The 18,445-nt window shown below is 49.3% G+C and overlaps 1 protein-coding gene across 2 annotated transcripts in view; it reads left to right on the top strand.

Annotated features, from left to right (window-relative positions):
- The first annotated feature begins 4,228 nt into the window (after positions 1 to 4,228).
- ahctf1 (AT hook containing transcription factor 1) overlaps positions 4,229 to 18,445 on the top strand; it is a 121,860-nt gene continuing 107,643 nt past the window's right edge. The window contains exon 1 of one of the 2 annotated variants that reach the window (XM_085979805.1): positions 4,229 to 4,564. The gene's annotated coding sequence lies outside the window, so the exon portion shown is untranslated. The remainder of the gene's footprint in view (positions 4,565 to 18,445) is intronic. The other variant, XM_085979806.1, reaches the window with a different exon arrangement.

Genomic DNA, 18,445 nt, shown 5'->3' with positions numbered 1-18,445 from the left:
GGCGAGAGGGAGGGGGAAAGGCGAGAGGGAGGGGGGAAAGGCGAGAGGGAGGGGGGGAAAGGCGAGAGGGAGGGGGGGAAAGGCGAGAGGGGGGAAAGGCGAGGGGGGGAAGGCGAGAGGGAGGGGGGTAAAGGCGAGAGGGAGGGGGGTAAAGGCGAGAGGGAGGGGGAGGGAAAGGCGAGAGGGAGGGGGGGAAAGGCGAGAGGGAGGGGGGGAAAGGCGAGAGGGAGGGGGGGAAAGGCGAGAGGGAGGGGGGAAAGGCGAGAGGGAGGGGGGGAAAGGCGAGAGGGAGGGGGGAAAGGCGAGAGGGAGGGGGGAAAGGCGAGAGGGAGGGGGGAAAGGCGAGAGGGAGGGGGGGAAAGGCGAGAGGGAGGGGGGGAAAGGCGAGAGGGAGGGGGAAAGGCGAGAGGGAGGGGGGAAAGGCGAGAGGGAGGGGGGAAAGGCGAGAGGGAGGGGGGGAAAGGCGAGAGGGAGGGGGGAAAGGCGAGAGGGAGGGGGGAAAGGCCTAGAGGGAGGGGGAAAAGGCGAGAGGGAGGGGGGGAAAGGCGAGAGGGAGGGGGGGAAAGGCGAGAGGGAGGGGGGAAAGGCGAGAGGGAGGGGGGAAAGGCGAGAGGGAGGGGGGGAGAAAGGCGAGAGGGAGGGGGGAAAGGCGAGAGGGAGGGGGGGAAGGCGAGAGGGAGGGGGAAGGCGAGAGGGAGGGGGGAGAAAGGCGAGAGGGAGGGGGGGAAAGGCGAGAGGGGGGGGAAAGGCGAGAGGAGGGGAAAGGCGAGAGGGAGGGGGGAAAGGCGAGAGGGAGGGGGGGAAGGCGAGAGGGGGGGGGAAAAGGCGAGAGGGGGAAGGCGAGAGGGGAAAGGCGAGAGGGAGGGGAAGGCAGAGAGGGAGGGAAGGGGGGGGAAAAGGCGAGAGGGAGGGGGGGGAAAGGCGAGAGGGAGGGGGGGAAGGCGAGAGGGAGGGGGGGAAAGGCGAGAGGGAGGGAAAGGCGAGAGGGGGGGGAAAGGCGAGAGGGAGGGGGGAAAGGCGAGAGGGAGGGGGGGAAGGCGAGAGGGAGGGGGGAAGGCGAGAGGGAGGGGGGGAAGGCGAGAGGGAGGGGGGGAAGGCGAGAGGGAGGGGGGGAAGGCGAGAGGGAGGGGGGGAAGGCGAGAGGGAGGGGGGGAAGGCGAGGAGGGGAAGGCGAGAGGGAGGGGGGAAGGCGAGAGGGAGGGGGGAAGGCGAGAGGGAGGGGGGAAAGGCGAGAGGGCGGGGAAAGGCGAGGAGGGGAAAGGCGAGAGGGAGGGGAAAGGTGAGAGGGAGAGAGGGGAAAGGCGAGAGAGGGGGAAAGGCGGAGAGGGGGGAAAGGCGAGAGGGAGGGGGGGAAAGGTGAGGGGGGGGAATGGCGAGAGGGAGGGGGGAAAAGGCGAGAGGGAGGGGGGGAAAGGCGAGAGGGAGGGGGGAAAGGCGAGAGGGAGGGGGAAAGGCGAGAGGGAGGGGGGGAAAGGCGAGAGGGAGGGGGGGAAAGGCGAGAGGGAGGGGGGAAAGGCGAGAGGGAGGAAAGGCGAGAGGGGGCGAAAGGCGAGAGGGAGGGGGGGAAGGCGAGAGGGAGGGGGGGAAGGCGAGAGGGAGGCGGGGGAAAGGCGAGAGGGGAGGGGGGAAAGGCGAGTGGGAGGGGGGAAAGGCGAGAGGGAGGGGGGAAAGGCGAGAGGGAGGGGGAAAGGCGAGAGGGAGGGGGAAAGGCGAGAGGGAGGGGGAAAGGCGAGAGGGAGGGGGAAAGGCGAGAGGGAGGGGGGAAAGGCGAGAGGGAGGGGGGAAAGGCGAGAGGGAGGGGGGAAAGGCGAGAGGGAGGGGGGAAAGGCGAGAGGGAGGGGGAAAGGCGAGAGGGAGGGGGAAAGGCGAGAGGGAGGGGGGAAAGGCGAGAGGGAGGGGAAAGACGAGAGGGAGGAGAAGGCGAGAGGGAGAGAGGGGGAAAGGCGAGAGGGGGGAAAGGCGAGAGGGAGGGGGGAAAGGCGAGAGGGGGGGGGGAAAGGCGAGAGGGAGGGGGGGGAAAGGCGAGAGGGAGGGGGGGGGAAAGGCGAGAGGGAGGGGGGGGAAAGGCGAGAGGGGGGGGGGGGAAAGGCGAGAGGGAGGGGGGGGAAAGGCGAGAGGGAGGGGGGGGAAAGGCGAGAGGGAGGGGGGGGAAATGCGAGAGGGAGGGGGGGGGGAAAGGCGAGAGGGAGGGGGGGGAAAGGCGAGAGGGAGGGGGGGGGAAAGGCGAGAGGGAGGGGGGGGAAAGGCGGAGGGGGGGGGGGGAAAGGCGAGAGGGAGGGGGGGAAAGGCGAGAGGGAGGGGGGGGAAAGGCGAGAGGGAGGGGGGGGAAAGGCGAGAGGGAGGGGGGGAAAGGCGAGAGGGAGGGGGGGGGAAAGGCGAGAGGGAGGGGGGGGGAAAGGCGAGAGGGAGGGGGGGGAAAGGCGAGAGGGAGGGGGGGGGGAAGGCGAGAGGGAGGGGGGGGGAAGGCGAGAGGGAGGGGGGGAAAGGCGAGAGGGAGGGGGGGGAAAGGCGAGAGGGAGGGGGGGGAAAGGCGAGAGGAGGGGGGGGAAGGCGAGAGGGAAGGGGGGGGAAAGGCGAGAGGGAGGGGGGGGAAAGGCGAGAGGGAGGGGGGGGAAAGGCGAGAGGGAGGGGGGGGGAAAGGCGAGGGGGGGGGGGGGAAAGGCGAGAGGGGGGGGAAAGGCGAGAGGGGGGGGAAAGGCGAGAGGGGGGGGGAAAGGCGAGAGGGAGGGGGGAAAAGGCGAGAGGGAGGGGGGGAGAAAGGCGAGAGGGAGGGGGGGAAAGGCGATAGGGAGGCGGGGGGGGAAAGGCGAGAGGGAGGGGGGGGAAAGGCGAGAGGGAGGGGGGGGAAACCAAGTCCTTGTGTTCCAGCAAAGATCCAGACATCAGGGACCCAAAATAAATTTCACACTAGGAACAACCAAAATTGAACAAACCACTAACTACACATGCTTGGGCTTAAAAATCAGTTCTACGGGAAATTTTCATCTGGCTGTGAATGAACTGAAATAGAAAGCAAGAAGGGCTTTCTATGCCATTAAAAAATCAATCCAAATAGAAATCTTAATTTGCATTTGGCTCAAAATTTTTAAATCAGTAATTGAACCAATTGCACTCTACGGCAGTTAAGTGTGGGGACCGCTAACACAACAAGAATTTGCAAAATGGGACAAACACCCAATTGAGATCCTACATGCAGAATTCTGTAAAAGTATCCTCTGGACTCAAAGGAAAACCGTAAACAATGCATTGTAGGGCAGAACATTAATAATCACTATCCAAAAAAGAGCCACCAGAAACAACAAAAACCCAAAGCAAACTCAATTGCTACTTGGCCCTAAACAGACAATACAACATGGCTGATTACCTGACCATGGTAAAGGATAGCAAACTGAGAAAAACCGTGACAATGTACAGACTTAGTGAACATAGCCTGGCGATCGAAAAAGGTAGACACAGGCAGACCCGGCTGCCAAGAGAGGACAGGATATGCTCTCACTGCAGTTAGGGAGTGGTGGAGACAGAGATGCACTTCCTCACAGCTTGTAGAAAATATCAGGGCAGAAGGGAGAGTTTCTACCCAAAATTCACAAAAATATGCCCGGAATTCAGAAATTTGAATGACGACCAAAAACTCCCATACCTACTAGGGGAAGAGAAATTGTGTAACCTTAGCGGCACACTACGTTACAGCTTACCATAAACAGAGGGACAACCACTAAATATAAGAAGAGTATATACAAATTATATGAATGTATATTTATACACTCAGGGATATATCTGTTTATACACTGTATGGATGGATAGATCTGTATTTTTGTGTACAACCATGAATGTTTTTCGATGCTTTGGCAACATAAGATGTACCTTGTCATCATGCCAATAAAGCGATTTGAATTGAATTGAAGGAGGGGGGATGAAGGCGGGAGGAGGAAAAAAACAAAAGGGCGGGTCTGTGATAGGATGGAAGGCAGAATTGATTAAATGACAAAAGGGATGATGGCAGAAAGCAAAACTTTACTGTGCTACCGTTCTGTGTAAGAACCGGTAAAATTAGACAAGATTACAGAAGCATTTCCTGAACCAATGACGTACACGCTCCTGCTCTAGATCCTGATTTTTTTTCCTCCCCTCCCGGGAAGGCCGCTATTTGCCGGTTGGCTGCAGACGGCGGGGGGTTTTGAAGGCGGCGGGGATTCCCGCCCTGGGCGCGCGGCTCTCGCGAGAGCCGGGGACGGGAGTTGGCGCGGAGAGCAGTGCGCAGCTCCCGGCTGGCAAATGGCGCCGGCGTTAAAGTAAAAGGAGCGGGAGAGAGACAGAGAGAGTTAAGAGGACAGAAAGGAAATAATACCGCTTGGTGGGGACGGCGACGGGGGGAAAAAATAATAATCGGCACGGACAACCGCCGCGATCGCTGACTAGGAGCGATCCGAAGTGTGTGTGTGTGGGGGGGGGGGATAAACGGGGAGAGTCATAAAGTGGCCCTGGATTCATGACAGGAGCGCCGGCTTCACACAGCCACCCCCGAGCGACAGGCAGGCGGTGCAGCCGATCGATCGCAGGGCAGGTACCGTTTGTTGTATTAACTCACCAGCCCGTCCCGCGGACCCGGTCTAATCCAAACCCCGCTCCGTGGTGGGCGGGGGGACGGGGAAGGTTGTGTAGGAGGGCCGAGGCCGACACTAGCGCTCTGGGGGTTTACTTTTGAGCCCGCGAAGCTGGCGAGGGAGAGTCTGGGCCGGGCGGCGTGTGTGTGTGTGTGTCGGTGACTCACTGCCGTGTAGGCCCCGGCGCGCACGGCTCTGCTGCTCCACCGGCGTGGTTTACTGATCTTCAGCAGGAGAAGGGGGGCAAAAAAAAAGAAGCGGTTTGTAGAATTTCCCAAACAATTATTGTGGCTTTTTTTGGTGTAAAGGAGATGGAGGCATTGCCTTTCTCTCCCACTCCCATCCCGTTACTTCCTGCAGTCAACGTGAGTCAGATAATCCAAGTGTTCTTGCTGCATGTATTAAGATTCATAAATCTTCACGGTGGGTAAAGTCCACAGGGAGTTCAACCCACCCAACCTCGTTCTCCGCCGCCTTATTTTGCAAATGCGATGCTGGGATTTGTAGTTTTGGTGGATGAAATCTGCACGTTTGAATAAGAAGAAACCAGCTCCACGTTAAGCTAGGCGCACTAGTTCAACGGTATCCAGGGTGTTGATTGGATGCACATGGGGCCGAAACGCCTGCGTAGAAAGAATCCGTACATTAAGCTGGTCTCAGGGAATAGTGTGAGTAGCGCCGCATTGGTGTACCTACTGCAGTTTAACGTGCATCTGTAACATCTCATTGAAACTTATAAAATTCTAACAGAACTAGACAGACTAGATGCAGGAAGGATGTTCCCGATGGCAGGGGAGTCCAGAACCAGGGGTCATAGTCTAAAGATAAAGGGGTAAGCCATTTAGGACTGAGATGAGGAATTTCTTCGCCCAGAGAGTGGTGAACCTGTGGAATTCTCTATCACAGAAGGCAGTTGAGGCCAATTCATTAAATATATTCAAGAAGGAGTTAGATATATTTCTTAAGGCTAAAGGGATATGGGGAGGAAGTAGGGACAGGGTTTAGATGATCAGCCATGATCTCATTGAATGGTGGAGCAGGCTTGAGGGGCCGAATGGCCTACTCCTGCTCCTATCTTCTATGTTTCTATGTATAGGAAAGTAATTATGGTGATATGGATCCTCTGATACAAGAATGGGTTGCAACTTGTATTTGTTCTGTGTAGCTAAGTATGTTTTCGTTTTTAACCAAACGCCAAAAGAGTACGGTTTTGTAAGTGGTAGAGATTTGTAAAAGTACATTGAATTGATGTTATCTTGTAAGACAAATATGGTTCCTGTTTTGAAAAGAATGAACTTGTATTTAATTAATGCCTTTTGTGTCCTCGACCAATAGATTACTGATTACTTAAGTGCAGTTATAATGTAGGCAAATGTAGATGACCATTTTGTGGATAGCAAGATCCCACAAACAGCAAATAAGTGAGCTATCCGCTGTTGTTAGTGGTGCCGTGGGATTGTTTACATCCATCTGAGCAGGGCCTTAGTTTAACATCTCGTATAAAAATTTGGATCATCTGGGGAAAAAATACAGCATTCTGCCAGTTCTGCACCGGAGAGTGAGCCACAATTATGTACTCATTTTTGCTGCATTGTAGGTGCTGCACATGTGCTGGTCATAGCTGTGGCAGATTTATATTGAGCAGAAAACCCTGTATTTTGGAAGAAGAAACTTTATTTTGACTTGGTTCCCATTGAGTGCAGTCAGTTTTGTATTCTGACCAGGTATATTTCATACTGAGGTTGTTTGACATCTGTTCTGTGTTTATTTGGTATCGATATATATATTTCAACATGCTAATTTGATAGCAAGAGCACATCTTGTGTTTCTATATTGACAGCATTGTTGATTTTTGGATCTTTTTGAGCATGATTGTGAGCATTGAAATTTTAAAATTATGTAAAAATCGTGCTTGACTAATCTACTGGAATTTTCTGAGGATGTGACTGGTATAGAATAGATAAGGGAGAACCAGTGGATGTGGTGTATTTGGACTTTCAGAAGGCTTTCGATAAGGTCTCGCATAAGAGATTAGCGTGTAAAGTTAAGGCACATGGGATTGGGGGCAAGGTACTGACTTACATAGAGAACTGGTTGGCAGACAGGAAGCAAAGAGTTGGAATAAACGGCTCTTTTTCCGAGTGGCAGGCAGTGACTAGTGGGGTACCGCAGGGAGCGGTCCTAGGACCCCAGCCATTCACAATATATAGAAATGATCCAGACGAGGGAACTAGATGTAATATCTCCAAGTTTGCAGACGACACAAAGCTGGGTGGGCATGTGTGCTGTGAGGAGGATGCTGAGAAACTCCAGTATGATTTGGACAGGTTAGGTGATTGGCAGATGCATGGCAGATGCAGTATAATGTGGATAAATGCGAGGTTATCCACTTTGGTGGCAAAAACAGGAAGGCAGATTATTATCTGAATGGCAATAGATTGGGAGACGGGGAAGTGCAACGAGACCTGGGTGTCCTTGTGCACCAGTCGCTGAAGGTAAGCATGCAGCAGGCGAAGAAGGCAAATGGTATGTTGGCCTTCGTAGCGAGAGGGTTTGAGTACAGGAACAAGGATGTCTTGCTGCAGTTGTACAGGGCCTTGGTGAGACCACACCTTGAGTATTGTGTGCAGTTTTGGTCACCTTATCTGAGGAAGGATGTTCTTGCCATGGAGGGAGTGCAGCGAAGATTCACCAGACTGATACCTGGGATGGCAGGAATGACGTATGAGGAGAGATTGGGTCGATTGGGCTTATACTCGCTGGAGTTTAGAAGAATGAGAGGGGATCTCATTGAAACTTATATAATTCTAACAGGACTAGACAGACTAGATGCAGGAAGGATGTTCCCGATGGTCGGGGAGTCCAGAACCAGGGGTCACAGTCTAAGGATAAGGGGTAAGCCATTTAGGACAGAGATGAGGAGGAATTTCTTCACCCAGAGAGTGGTGAACCTGTGGAATTCTCTACCACAGAAGACAGTGGAGGCCAATTCATTAAATATATTCAAGAAAGAGTTAGATATATTTCTTAAGGCTAAAGGGATCAAGGGATATGGGGAGAAGGCAGGGACCGGGTACTGAATTTGGATGATCAGCCATGATCTCATTGAATGGCGGAGCAGGCTCGAGGGGCCGAATGGCCTACTCCTGCTCCTATCTTCTGTGTTTCTATGAACATTTTCTCATACTGGTCAGAACTGGACAATAAAGCCCAGGATAATTTTACCTTTTTTAAAATATTTTTTTCAGGCACTGGCTTCTGATAAGGGTAGCTTAGCTATATGTTTGTGTACCAGCAGTCAAGGTAATGCTGTTATCAGGCCATGGATTGCTACTGTGAAACACATAGGTTGTATCTTCTGGGACTATAACTCTTTTCAGTAAGCTGGTTACTTTGTGTCAGCTTCTATTCTATAGTCTTAATTCAATAGTTGCCTTTACTGTAAGTAGCTCAAAGCAAGTTTATGGATTTTAGGAAAAATTACTTATTCGGTAGTATACAATTAGCAGCCTTCATTCTACTCCATGGCCAGATGCGTTAATGAGGCTTTTATATCCTCTGTATAATGCATCTGCCCGTTGTCAGCAGTAGAATTGTACTATTCTAGATTCTACTATTGATTTAGACATTGGTAGGATTTTTTCTCTTAGTAACATCAAAACTAATTTTGGTAAAGTTTGTATTAATCTCTGCCGTATTAAGTTTACTATTCTCTGAAGTTTGTTCCTCTTTGCTAGATTTAACTTATTGACGTGTCAAACTTTATCTTTTAAAGAATTGAGAATTCATAATTTCTAATTGATACATGGCATGCCTACGTTGTATTTTGAATAAAAAATTAAAGGGCAAATGTGAGAAACAAATAAATGTAAATTAGATCAGTTCCGTGGCACTGATTAGACCAGATAATGGGCCAGCGGCAATTTGTGAGCCCACAGTAGCATGATTGAAATCAGGAGTTCACCTCGGGAAATCACAAGTGTAGAGCCTCGTCCAATCACTCTGATGCAGCTCCTTACTGCATTCCTGAGAGTAATCTTTGAGCAACACATCAGTGAACTCATAACAAAAGTTTATTTAGGCCTGAGTCACTTAGTTTATTTTTATGTAAACTAAATTCTACTGGTTTGCTTATATTTAACAGACTGATACCTGGGATGGCAGGAATGACGTATGAAGAGAGATTGGGTCAATTGGGCTTATATTCGCTAGAGTTTAGAAGAATGAGAGGGGATCTCATTGAAACTTATAAAATTCTAACAGGACTAGACAGACTAGATGCTGGAAGGATGTTCCCGATGGCGGGGGAGTCCAGAACCAGGGGTCACAGATAAGGGGTAGGCCATTTAGGACTGAGATGAGGAGGAATTTCTTCACCCAGAGAGTGGTGAACCTGTGGAATTCTCTACCACAGAAGGCGGTGGAGGCCAATTCATTAAATATATTCAAGAAGGAGTTAGATATATTTCTTAAGGCTAAAGGGATCAAGGGATATGGGGAGAAGGCAGGGACCGGGTACTGAATTTGGATGATCAACCATGATCTCATTGAATGGTGGAGCAGGCTCAAGGGGCCGAATGGCCTACTCCTGCTCCTATCTTCTATGTCTACTGACTAGGAGTTAATTATGTTTTAATCTTTCAAAGTTATTTCATAGCTTGAAAACATACCATCACAGTAGGCTGCTGGCCTATATGGGCAGGCTGGGAGCTCAACTTGCCTGTGAGCAAAATAAAATGACCAAGAGGACAAGCTGTCATTGGTACTTTTTCCTAGCAGGCCGAGAGCAAAACTATGTTATAAGCTATTTACCTCTAGACACCTTGGTGTTGCCTCGTTATGTTAAAGATGATGCTGTATTATGTGCAATATCAATAAATAGGAAGGTAAATGGTACACTTACCGTGAATTGCATGAATGGTAGCTGGGGAGATTTATAGAAAGTCTAGCGAGCTACGTTAAAACAGCAGGGCAATAACAATTTATGTAAGGTGAATAGGGGAGTTAGTGGCAAGGGGTCATTAATTTAAAATTGTCAGTAAGAAAGTGAGGCGAGGGTAGGAGAAATGTCTTTATGCCGGGTTGTTGGAGCGCACAATACTTTGCCATACCATTGCACCTTTTAAGAGAAATGTGGATAAATGTTTGAAGCAGCGAAAGATACAGTGCTGTGGGAGAGCAAAGGACAGCAGGTTTAGCTTTTGATTGCCCTAGCAAAAAGTCAGAACATGCAGGAATGGTGTGAATAGCCACCATATATTGCAAAACTCGGGTATATGCATAATGAGAACTTTCGCTACATTGTGTGGAGTATGTCCGTATATTACCTGTGGTTGGTGTGGTGGAACACAGTTTAAAATGCTGGTTATGTGCACTCGCTATCTAATATATTTGTATGATATCAAGTGCCAGAAATGCTGACCTTAGAAGTAAATCATCAATAACTCAGTCCATGTGTAATATTAAAACTTAAGCCTTGGAACATTTGGAGTCCTACGTATTGTTTCATGTATAAGGAATGCTTTGCTCTATCAAACACAATTCATGGTCTCTTTTGTCGGTCAGTACAGGAAACTTGGCGCTATCCGGCACCGACGGGACCGAGCTGTTGCCGTTCCCTCAAAACTGCCGGACACTCCAGCGTTAATGTTGAAAGATACAGAAGCTTCTGAGCTCCGTATCTGTCAACAAACCCTGTTGCTTTGCAACAGCTTCTAACCAGTCCAAGCCTCTCTGTAGCTTAGCAACAGCTTCAGCAGACCTTGCAGAGCTTGACTGTTGAAGAAAAAAGCAACAAGAAGAAAAAAAACCTAACGAAAACGGCACCTGATTTTTGCCGGTGGCTCGAGCATTCCGGACAGTTAGCCTCCGGATAACACAAAGTTTCCTGTACATACTTGTGTTAAATTTATGGACATTTTTATGTTCTATTATCTAGATACCTTTTACTTGCAATTACATTCAAATTGCACATGTATTCTCCACTACTCTTAACATAGTTTTGCTCTCTGCCTGCTAGAAAAAAAGTACCAATGACAGCGTGTCCTCTTGGTCATTTTATTTTGCTCACAGGCAAGTTGAGCTCCCAGCCTGCCCATATAGGCTAACAGCCTACTGTGATACGTTTTCAAGTTATGAAGTAACTTTGAAAGATTAAAACATAATTAACTCCTAGGAAAAAAATGCATAATTTTGTACACCTCTATCAAATCACCCCTCGACCTCCTTTGTTCTAATGAAAACAAATCCGGCTTCTCCAATCTGTCCTTGTAGCTAAGATCCCCCATCCCCGGAACCATTCTGGTAAATCTCCTGTGCACCCACTCAAGGGCCTTCACACCCTTCCTAAAGTGTGGTGACCAGAACTGGACGCAATACTCCAGTTGTGGCCTAACCAGCGCTTTATAAAGGTTCAGCATAACTTCTCTACTTTTGTACTCAATACCTCTATTTCTGAAGCCCAAGATCCCATGTGCTTTGTTAACCACTCTCTCTCTCTCTCTCTCTCTCTCTCTCTCTCAATATGTCCTGCTACCTTCAGGGACCTATGCACATTAACTCCCAGGTCCCTCTGTCCCTGCACACTCTTTAAAACTGTGCCATTTAGTCTATATTGCCTCGCCCTATTCCTTTGCCAAAGTGCATCACCTCACACTTCTCTATTAAATTCCATCTGCCACTTGTCTGCCCATTTTGCTAGCCTTTCTATGTCCTGTTGCTGTCGATTGGTATCATCCTCACTTTGCCACACCCCCAAGCTTGGTGTCATTGGCAAATTTAAAAATTCTACTCTGTATTCTGATATCCAGGTCATTTAAAGCAGTGGCCCCAGCACTGACCCTTGGGGAACACCACTGACTACCATCCTCCAGTCTGAAAAACAGCCATTTACCACAACTCGCTGTTTTCTGCCCTTAAGCCAATTCCTTATCCAAGCTGCCACTGACCCACCTATTCCATGAGTCTCAATTTTGTTAACCAGCCTTCTATGTGGTACTTTGTCAAACGCCTTCCGAAAATCCATGTAGACAACATCCATTGCATTCCCTTCATCAATCCTCTGTTACTTCATCAAAAAATTCAATTAGATTAGTCAAACACGATCTGCCTTTTACAAATCCATGTTGGCTCTCCTTAATTAGCTTTAACCTCGCCAAGTGCCTGTTAATTTTTCCCTTGATTATTGTTTCTAAAACTTTACCCACCACTGATGTTAAACTGACCGGCCTGTAGTTACTAGGATTGTCCTTACACCCTTTCTTGAACAATGGTGTCACATTTGCCACTTTCCAATCCTTAGGCACCTCCCCTGCATCTAGGGAAGATTGGAAAATTATGGCAAGCCCTTCCGCTATCTCCTCCCCCACTTCCCTTAGCAAATGGGATGCAAGCCACCTGGACCACTCTAAGCATACCCAGCCTTTCTAGTACATCCTGTCTCTCAATTTTCACCCCTTCCATTGCTTCTACCGTTTCCACTTCTACCGATATTTTGTCAGCATCCACCTCCTTAGTAAACACTGATACAAAGTACTCATTACATATTCTAACCTTGCCCTGCGCCTCTAAGCATATATCACCTTATTTGCCTCTAATAGGCCCCACCCCGCCTCTTACTACCCGCTTACTGTTTACATGCCGGTAGAAGATTTTTGGGTTCACTTATATGTTAACTGCCATTCTACTCTCATATTCTCTCTTTGACGATCTTATTTTCATCTCCACTTCCCCACTCAACTTACTGTATTTGGTCTGGTTCTCCCTTGAAGAATTCACCTGACATGCACCATACACCCTCTTTTTGTTTCATCATGTTCTCTATCTCCCTCATCATCCAAGGAGGCCTTGGTTTGATTCCCTTACCCTTCCCTCTTGTTGGAATGTACCTAGCCTGTACTTGGAACATCTCCTCCTTAAAGATCACTCATTCTTCCGTTACAGTTCTTCCTGTCAGTCTTTGGTTCCACTTTATCCGAGCTAGATCCTTTTGCATCCCATTGAAGTTAGCCCTATTCTGTTTAGAAGTTCCACTCTAGGTTGTTCCTTGCTCCTCTCCATTGCTAATCTAAATCTCCTGATACAATGATCACTCGTACCCAAGTGTTCTGCCACAGACACTTGGTCCACTTGGCCCACCTCATTCCCCAGCACCAGATTCAGCAATGCCTCCTTCCTCGTTGGGCCAAGAACATACTGGTCAAGGAAATTCTCCTGAACACATTTCAGAAATTCTTCTCCCTCCTTTCTCTTTACCCTAGCACTATCCCAATCGATATTTGGGTAATTAAAGTCCCCCAATATCGCCACTCTATAGCTCTTGCATATCTCTGCGATTTCCCTGCAGATTTGCTCCTCTGCCTCCCTCTCACAATTTGGAGGCCTATAGAATACCCCCAATAGCGTGATCATACCCTTTTTGCTCCTCAACTCTAACCAAATGGATTCTGTCCTTGTGCCCTCAAGAACATCCTCCCTTTCCAACACTACAATGTCTTCCTTAATCAGCACTGCCACCCCACCTCCCTTTTTTTTTCTTCTCTATCCTTTCTGAACCCCTTGTATCCATGAATATTAAGTGCCCAGCCCTCAGTTTTTGAGCCACATTTCCGTTATTGTCACAATATCATATTGCCACATGGCTAATTGTGCTTGTAGCTCACTAGCCTTATTCACCCACCACACTTTGTGCATTTACGTACATGCATTCTAAAAACCATTTTTGAATTTTTCGTAGTCTTTTTTAGTCTGCTCCTATCTAATATGGTACAACTGCTGCCTCTAGTATTATCCAGCACATTCACTCTTTTATGCACCTTATTCCTCTTTACTATCTGCTGGTGCCCATCCCCCTGCCAAGCTAGTTTAAACCCTCCCCAACAGCACTAACAAACCTCCCTGCGAGAATATTGGTCCCGGCTCTGTTGAGGTGTAACCCGTCCGGCTTGTACAAGGCCCACCTTCCCCAGAAACGGTCCCAATGCCTCAGGAATCTAAAGCCCTCCCTCCTGCACCATCTCTCCAGCCACGCATTCATCTGTTCTATCCTCCTATTTCTGTACTCACTAGCACGTGGCACCGGGAGTAATCCGGAAATTACTACCTTTTGAGGTCCTGTTTTTTAATCTCTCTCCTAGCTCCCTAAACTCTGCCTGCAGGACCTCATCCCCCTTTCTGCCTATGTCGTTGGTACTGATATGGACAACAACCTCTGGCTGTTCACCCTCCCCCAGAGTGTCTTGCAGCCGTTCAGTTACATCCTTGACCCTGGCACTAGGTAGGCAACATACCATCCTGGAGTCACGTCTACGGCTGCAGAAACACCTGTCTGCTCCCCTAACTATCGAATCCACTCTTGCTCTCCACTCTTTTTTTCCTCCTCTCCCCCCCCCCCCCCCCCCAACCCCACCCACCCCCGATGCAGCTGAGCCACCCTTGGTGCCATGGATTTGACTCTGGCTGCACTCCCCAGAGTAACCATCGCCCTCGCCAGTAATCAGAACAAGATACTGGTTGGAGAGCGCAATGCACTCGGGGGACTCCTGCACTACATGCCTGGTGGTCCTCTTCTGTCTGGTGGCCACCCATTCCCTCTCTGCCTGCATACTCTTAAGCTGCGGGGTGACCACCTCTAGAAACGTGCTTTCCACGTAACTCTCAGCCTCGCGGATGCACTGCAGTGACTCCAGCTGCCGCTCAAGCACTGAAACCCGGAGCTGGAGTTGCTGTAGCTGGCGATACTTCCCACACATGTAGTCATCCAGGCTACGCAGTGTCCAGGACTTCCCACATGGCACAGGATGTGCATTCCACGGGACTGAGCTGCCCTGCCATACCCCTAGTTAATAGACAAAAAACTAACCCAGCCGAAATAAACTTAAAACTTAACAAAAAACACTCCCCAGCGCCTCACCAATCAGCTCTTTCCCTCTATTTAATAGGCTATTAACTAACTTAGCAGAAACAAACTGATAAAACTGAAAATAAAACACTCACCAGCTACTCACCAATCAGCTCCTTCCCTTGTGCCGACGTCACTTTTTTACTCTGACGTCATTTTTTCAAAAAACTGCCTCTGTTGAGTTGTAGCCGTTCCTTTTATCTGCTCCGCTCTCGCTGTGCTCCCTCCAGGTCCGCTCCTTCTGGTCTCAGGCCGTGTTTGACAAATTTATTAAGAGTTCTTTGAAGATGTAATGAGCAGAGTGGATAAAGGAGAACCAGTAGATGTAGTGTATTTGGATTTCCAAAAGGCATTTGATAAGGTGCCACATAAAAGGTTACTGCACAAGATAAGAGCTCACGGTGTTGGGGGTAATATATTAGCATGGATAGAGGATTGGCTACCTAACAGAAAGCAGAGAGTCGGGATAAATGGGTCATTTTCAGGTTGGCAAACTGTAACTAGTGGGGTGGTACAGGGATCAGTGCTGGGGACTCAACTATTTACAATCTATATTAATGACTTGGATGAAGGGACCGAGTGTACCGTAACCAAATTTGCTGACAAAGCTAGGTGGGAGGACACAGAATCTGCAAAGGGATAAAGATAGGCTAAGTGAGTGGGCAAAAATTTGGCAGATGGAGTATAATGTGGGAAAATGTGAGGTTATCCACTTTGGTAGGAAGAATAAAAAAGCAAAATATTATTTAAATGCAGAGAGACTGCAGAATGCTGCGGTACAGGGGGATCTGGGGGTCCTCGTACATGAAACACAAAAAGCTCGCGTGCAGGCACAACAAGGAATTAGGAAGGCAAATGGAATGTTGGCCTTTATTACAAGGGGGTTGGAGTATAAAAGTAGGGAAGTCCTGTTACAACTGTACAGGGCGTTGGTGAGACCACACCTGGAGTACTGCGTACAGTTTTGGTCCCCTTATTTAAGGAGGGATATACTTGCATTGGAGGCAGTTCAGAGAAGGTTCACGAGGTTGGTTCCTGGGATGAAGGGGTTGTCTTATGAGGAAAGGTTGAGCAGGCTGGGCCTATACTCATTGGAGTTTAGAAAAATGAGAGGTAATCTTATTGAAACATATAAGATTCTGAGGGGGCTTGATAGGGTAGATGCAGAGAGGATGTTTCCCCTCGTGGGGGAATCTAGAACTAGGGGGCATAGTTTTAGAATAAGGGGTCACCCATTTAAGACGGAGATGAGGAGGAATTTCTTCTCTGAGGGTCGTGAATCTTTGAAATTCTCTACCCCAGAGAGCTGTGGAGGCGGAGTCAGTGAATATAGTCAAGGCGGAGATCGACAGATTTTTGAACTACAGGGGAATCGAGGGTTATGGGGAACAGGTAGAAGTGGAGTTGAGGCCAAGATCAGATCAGCCATGATCTTATTAAATGGCGGAGCAGGCTCGAGGGGCCGAATGGCCTACTCCTCCTATTCCTTAAGTTCTTATCCCTCAAACTGCATCCCTGATATACACACTCAGTCATGTTGGATACAGGTTGTAGCAGTGATTTTTCTACCACTTTTTTTCAAAGTCAATTTTCTCCTATTCCCTGTCAAATGGGTTGATTGTTTGCTGGGGACATGTCCATGGGTGGCAGTCACTCTCCAGCACTTGTACCATAGCCTTTATTCACTTGAGCCATTCCAGTGAGTGTTGGGGGGGCATCACAGCCATTCTTGATTCCGATCTCACCCAACATCCATAACTTAGGCAGTCCCTCGGAGCCAAGGATGACTTGCTTCCACATTAAAAATTAGTTCTCAGGGTGACTGATGAGTCCAATGCGGGACCTACAGTCTCTGTCACAGGTGGGGCAGACGGTGGTTGAAGGGGCGGGTGGGTGGGGTGCTTGGGTTGACTTGCGCTGCCTGCGCTTGGCTTCCGCTTGCTCCCAGCAAAGAGACTCGAGGTGTTCGGCGCCTTCCCGGATGCTTCTCCTCCACTTTGTGCGGTCTTGGGCCAGGGATTCCCAGGTGCCGATGGGGATGTTACACTTTTTCAAGGAGGCTTTGAGGGTGTCCTTGAAGCGTTTCCTCTGCCCACCTGGGGCGCTCTTGCCGTGCCGTAGCTCCAAGTAGAGCGCTTGTTTTGGGAGTCTCGTATCGGGCATGCGGACAATGTGACCCGTCCATCGGACCTGATTGAGCGTGGTCAAAGCTTTGATGCTGAGGATATTGGCCTGAGCAAGAACACTGACGTTGGTGCGCCTATCCTGCCAATGGATTTGCAGGATCTTGCGGAGGCAGCGTTGGTGGTACCTCTCCAGTGCTTTGAGGTGCCTGCTGTACATGGTCCATGTCTCTGAGACATACAGCAGGGCAGGTATCACTGCTGCCCTGTAGACCATGAGCTTAGTGCCGGGTTTCAGGTCCTGGTCTTCAAACACATTCTTCCTCAGGCGACCGAAGGCTGCACTGGCACACTGAAGGCTGTGTTGGACTTCGTCGTCGACGTCTGCCCTTGTTGACAGTAGGTTCCCGAGGTATGGAAAGTGGTTGTCCAAGGCCTTGTCGTGGATTTTGATAATCGGGGGGCAGTACTATGGCGGGGGCAAGTTGGTAGAGGACCTTTGTCTTACGGATGTTTAGTGTAAGGCCTATGCTCTCGTATGCTTCGGTGAAGGTGTTGACGATGGTTTGGAGTTCGACCTCCGAGTGAGTGCAGACGCAACAGTCGTCTGCATACTGTAATTCGACGACAGAGGATGGGACGACCTTGGATCTGGACTGGAGGCGACGGAGGTTGAACAGTTTCCCGTTTGTTCTGTAAATTAGCTCCACTCCAGCGGGGAGCTTACTGAGGGCGAGATGGAGCATTGCAGCAAGGAAGATCGAGAAGAGCGTTGGTGTGATGACACAGCCTTGTTTGACCCCGGTTCGTATGTGAATTGGGTCTGTGGTGGAACCGTTGGTCAGGATCACGGCTTGCATGTCGTCGTGAAGCAGGTGGAGGATGGTGACAAACTTTTGAGGGCAGCCGAATTTGAGGAGGACACTCCATAATCCCTCACGGTTGAGTGTCGAAGGCCTTTGTGAGGTCAAAGAAGGCCATGTACAGCGGTTGGTGCTGTTCCCTGCATTTCTCTTGTAATTGACTTGCGGTGAAGATCATGTCTATTGTGCCCAAGTGGGCGGAATCCGCATTGTGACTCTAGGAGGAGCTTTTCGGCCACTGGGAGAAGGCGATTGAGGAGGATTCTTGCGATGACTTTCCCTGTGGCAGACAGCAGGGAAACTCATCCATAAACTTCCAGCAAGAGCCACTGGATATCTAGAGGCAGCAGGATGCCTGCTTTCCCACCCCCCTTTCCCTAACCAATGGGTGCTGAAGCCAATTGTACTGCTATTAATGCCACCCTGCCCATGACCAGCTAACACAATACAGACTGGGGATTAATCTTGACAATCCTTCTTTATGGTTCAGTTACTCGGTCCTTTAACCAAGTGAGCCATTGGGGTAATTGTGCTGTGTCTCGCATGCCTTTTAACTTTAAACACGCTATTTATAAAGCTTGCAGCAACGGTTAGTGGAGTTGTACTACATGAACCATGTTCACATCCATTGTGAGGAAGAGAGACTTATTTTGGTATGTTTGCCCTTTCTATCTGGTAATATCGCAACCTGAGCGGCTTACTGTAATAGGATGAAGTAGAATGTGCTCAATAAGATGGAGACTGCTGATGCTGAACTGAACATATGTAATTTTTGTCCCACATAAGGCTGAATTTAAATTTTTTGGGCGTGTTAAAGAGAAAATAGGTTGATTTTATTTTAAGCAAGCATTCCAATTTGCCATCTAAGACTTGCATCACTTGGGAGCATGACCATTTCTTTTTAGTCCATAAAATTGTTTGTGTGCTGTCCGATGTGAACTGAGAATGCTCATAGAT

The sequence above is a fragment of the Somniosus microcephalus genome, chromosome 3, assembly GCF_052327205.1.
Source record: "Somniosus microcephalus isolate GS21.2 chromosome 3, FLI_Smic_1.0, whole genome shotgun sequence".
Lineage (NCBI taxonomy): Eukaryota > Metazoa > Chordata > Chondrichthyes > Squaliformes > Somniosidae > Somniosus > Somniosus microcephalus.
This window is presented reverse-complemented; position numbering and strand designations above follow the sequence as displayed.